The 4,627-nt window shown below is 37.6% G+C and overlaps 1 non-coding gene across 1 annotated transcript; it reads right to left on the bottom strand.

Moving 5' to 3' along the window:
* Positions 1-356: 356 nt before the first annotated feature.
* Positions 357-463, bottom strand: LOC131174264 (small nucleolar RNA R71). The gene has a single exon (XR_009144512.1). It is a non-coding gene; the product is annotated as a small nucleolar RNA R71 (small nucleolar RNA).
* Positions 464-4,627: the final 4,164 nt, after the last annotated feature.

Below are 4,627 nucleotides of genomic sequence, written 5' to 3'. Positions count from 1 at the left end.
TGAGAGATTATGGAGCTCCATCCATCCAAGGATTTCAGCCCAGTGTTACTAGACCCATAGTGGAAGCCAACAACTTTGAATTAAAACTAACATGGCTCCAAATGATTCAACAAACCCAGTTTGCAGGTTCACCAATAGAAAACCCACACTATCACCTCCAGTGCTTTCTTTCCCTATGTGACACATTCTAGATGAATGTAGTGTCTGATCAAGCAATAAGACTAAAAGCATTCCCATTGTCCCTTCAGGATAGAGTAAGGAAGTGGTTACTTTCTCAATTGGCTGGAACGTTCACCACTTGGGAAAACCTCTCTCAAGCTTTTCTAGCAAGGTATTTTCCACCTGCAAAGACTGCAAAACTGAGGCTTGAGCTTAACACCTTTAGACAAAAGGAAGGAGAATCACTCTATGACGGATGGGAAAGATATAAAGACCTGCAGAGCGAATGTCCACACCATGGCATAGAATATTGGCTATTAGTGCAAAATTTCTATAATGGATTACTACCCTTTACAAGGAGCATAGTTGATTCAGCTGCAGAGGGTGATCTAATGGAGAAAACAGTGACACAAGCACTTAAAAATCTATAAAGGGTTGCATACCATAATTATGAGTGGTCAAATGAAAGAGGAAATGCAAGGAGAACTGCAGGGGTCCTGGAAGTAGACGCCCTAAGCATGATAAATGCTCAATTTGATCAGCTCACAAAGAGACTCGAAAGAATGCAAGCCAACGCAGTTGGTACAAACAGTCAACATAAGGAGAGCTATGGAGGAGGATACATGAGTTCAGAATACATCAATTTCAATGAACCCTCCACAGAACAGATGAACTATGTGAATAATGGAGGAAACTTCAACCAGAGGCAGCCCAACAATCCATATTCAAATACTTACAACCCTGGATGGAGGAACCACCCAAATTTCTGATGGTCCAATCAGCAGAACTAGCCAATAAACAAGCAACAAGGGTACAAACCACCAGCACCCCCTGGATTTTAGAACAGAGGTCAAAACTTTGCATAGCCATCACTACCTCTCCAACCTCAATAACCTGAACTGAAAATGACCATGGAAACCATGATGAAAGGAATCCTAGCAGCTCAACAACAACAAAATGAATTGATTAAACAGTTGGCTTCCAGAGTGGACCAACTTGCTACTCATAACAAGATGCTAGAGAATCAAATCGCTCAGCAAGCAAGTTCTTCAAGTAAGGCTACTGCCAAACTGCCTAGCCAAGCAGAAATGAACCCAAGGGAGCATTGTAAGGTAGTTACACTGAGGAGTGGGAGAACTCTAGTACAACTAGAGGTAGAACCAACAGAGAAAACCATAGAAAAATCTAAAGGCCAAATAGAGAAAAAGGAGGAAGAAGCTAAGAAAGATCAGGAAGAGGAAGCAAGGAAGACAAAGAAATTACCAGAGCCATACCAGCCTCCCCTACCTTTTCCTCAGAGATTTCAGAATGCCAAATTGGACAAGCAATTTGGAAAGTTTATGGAGGTTTTACAGAAACTTTACATCAACATCCCATTCATTGAAGCACTTTCTCAGATGCCATCCTATGACAAATTTCTTAAGGAAATTCTGTCAAAGAAAAGAAAGCTGGAAGACTATGGAACAGTAGCTCTAACAGAGGAATGCAGTGCCATACTGCAAAATAAACTGCCTCCAAAGTTGAAGGATCCAAGAAGCTTCTCCATACCCTGCCTCATTGGTAATAAGAAAATAGACAAGGCCCTCTGTGATCTTGGGGTAAGCATCAGTTTAATGCCTCTATCAATATGCAAAAAGTTGGAGATCGGAGAACTGAAGCCCACAACAATCTCATTGTAATTGGCTGATCGATCTGTTAAATATCCTGTGGGAATACTTGAGAACATTCCTATCAAAGTGGGTAAATTCTTAATTCCAGTGGACTTTGTTGTCCTTGAGATGGAAGAAGATGTTCAAATTCCTATCATCTTGGGAAGACCATTCTTGGTAACTGCTAGAGCCATCATAGACGTCAAAAATGGGCAACTAACCCTTAAGGTAGGAGAAAAAGAAGTGCAATTCAACTTGTTCGACACAATAAAACACAAATTCAAACCTGATGAATGCTTCAAGGTTGACATACTAGACGAACAAGTTGAAAAGGAATTTCATAAGACACATCCTAAAGATCCTCTTGAAGCATGTATGCACAGCCACACAGTGGATGATGAAAATACAGAAATAGCAGCTTATGCACAACAATTAGCAGCTCATCCACCCCTACCCTTAGCTAAGGATTCCGAGATGGAGAAGTTGAAGGAGGAACAAACCAAAGGTAAGCTCCAGGAAAACGCTAGACAGGTAGAGCTTAAACCTCTCCCCTCCTCGCTAAGGTACACATTTTTGGACTCAAATTCTAAATATCCTGTTATAATCAATGCTAGCCTGTCTAAGTTACAAGAGGAAAAATTATTAAGAGAACTTAGGATCTATAGCAAAGCCATAGGGTATAAAATAGAAGACTTGAAGGGAATCAACACCCATAGAAGAAAACAGTAAACCCACGATCGAACACCAAAGAAAACTTATCCCAAACATGAAAGAAGTAGTCAAGAAAGAAATTTTAAAACTATTAGATGCAGATATCATATACCCAATTTCTGATAGTAAATGGGTTAGTCCAGTACATGTAGTTCCTAAGAAAGGTGGGACAACTGTTATCCAAAATGCAAACAATGAACTAATCCTTACTAGAGTAGTCACTGGTTGGTGAATGTGCATAGATTATAGGAAATTGAACAGTGCTACCAGAAAAGACCATTTCCCTCTCCCCTTCATCTACTAAATGTTAGAAAGGTTAGTGAAACACTCTTATTTCTATTATTTAGATGGGTATTCGGGATTCTTTCAAATTCCTATTCACCCAGAAGACCAAGAAAAGACAAGATTCACTTGTCCGCATGGAACATTTGCATATAGGAGAAAGCCTTTTAGTCTTTGTAATGCCCCTGTTACCTTTCAAAGATGCATGATGGCTATTTTTTCTGATTATATTAAAGATATTATGGAAGCTTTTATGGATGATTTTTCTATCTATGGAACTACTTTTGATGATTGTCTAGCTAAATTATCTAAGTTGTTGCAAAGATGTGAAGAATCAAACTTGGTCCTAAATTGGGAAAAATGCCACTTCATGGTAAGGGAAGGCATAGTTCTGGGACATTTGATATCAAAAGGAGGAATTGAAGTTGATAAGGCAAAAATTGAGATCATTGAAAACATGCCACCCCCAACATCAGTCAAGGGAGAGTGAAGCTTTTTGGGACATAAAGGATTCTACAGAAGATTCATTAAGGACTTTTCCAAAATAGCTATGTCACACCTTATCCTTGGTAAGGCATGACATGCTTTCGTAGCATACCTAATGAATTACTGAACTCCACCTACCGATAACCCATTAGTTATGCTACAAAGGATTTTAAAACAAATCATAGCTTCTTATCTTATCAATTCTTTTGTGGAAAATTGCATGAGAATAGTTAAAATTCTATGTAAACATTCATTAGAAATAATGATAAACTAAATATTGCAAAAGTTACATTTTCATAAGTCTCAAGGTAAAATACAAAATAGTTACAAACTCAAAATTTGATAGCAATGCAATACTTTTAAATACAAACTACTCAATGTCTGTACATCTATACATATATGTACAAAATACATCCAAAGGAATCATAAGAGTATACCTAACGTAAATACCCATAAACAATACCAAAATGCTGCTTCCAAGTCTCTCACTCGGCAGCCTTCTCCTTTCCCTTGCCTGCGATAGCAAAAAGAAGCTATCGCTGAGTATATCACTCAGTGGTGCACAACTAAAATTTCAAAACTTAAAGTAAAATACAATTTGTCAAAGCATAATAAATCACATCCTTCTTAAGCATGAAAACATTACAATAGTTCTAAGTTCATAAGAGCCATTTATTAGAATAACATTTCAAATGAGAAATCACACTTCATAAATCATAATTCACAAAGCATTAGTGTTGCCAACATCAACATAGTTTAGGCCATGACACAAAATTTCACGATCAGTGCCGTGTTTTACACCACGAGAAAGCAATCTCAACCTCACTAACCGTTATTAATAAGGGAAGGGCTAGCTACCTAATGAGTACTCATGTAGTCTTACCCCACTAACCGTTATTAATGGGAGACATAATCAATATCAATTATCAACCCCAAGTAGCTGTTACTACTGGGGAGTTCCGAAAGGGATTGTCATGCTAACTGTGGTTTTAAAACAATTTTCAAAAAATTTCCCACTCAACAATTATATTTAAATTCATCATAATATCCATATAAAGGTGGCAACACCTAAATTTCTCAAATGCAAGAGAAAAACCATATTTCAGTCAAAGTAAACTTGTTCAAAGCGAACTCATTTAAATAAACACAATCCAAACAATTTACAAGTTTAAAAATGAAGAAAATGTTAGTTGTGCACAAACCTTCAATGCTCTCCTTTCTCTTTACTCACTATTCCTTGTCCGTCCTAACTTTTTTCTCTACTGAAAATGCACAAATAGAATGTCTCAATACAGATCTCAATTGCTGCCAAGAACTCATTGCATGAATGTCTAATGTAT

Source organism: Hevea brasiliensis, chromosome 15 (genome assembly GCF_030052815.1).
Source record: "Hevea brasiliensis isolate MT/VB/25A 57/8 chromosome 15, ASM3005281v1, whole genome shotgun sequence".
In the NCBI taxonomy this organism is placed as follows: Eukaryota; Viridiplantae; Streptophyta; class Magnoliopsida; order Malpighiales; family Euphorbiaceae; genus Hevea; species Hevea brasiliensis.
The sequence above is the reverse complement of the archived record's forward strand: the minus strand, read 5'-3'. Positions and strand labels throughout refer to the sequence as shown.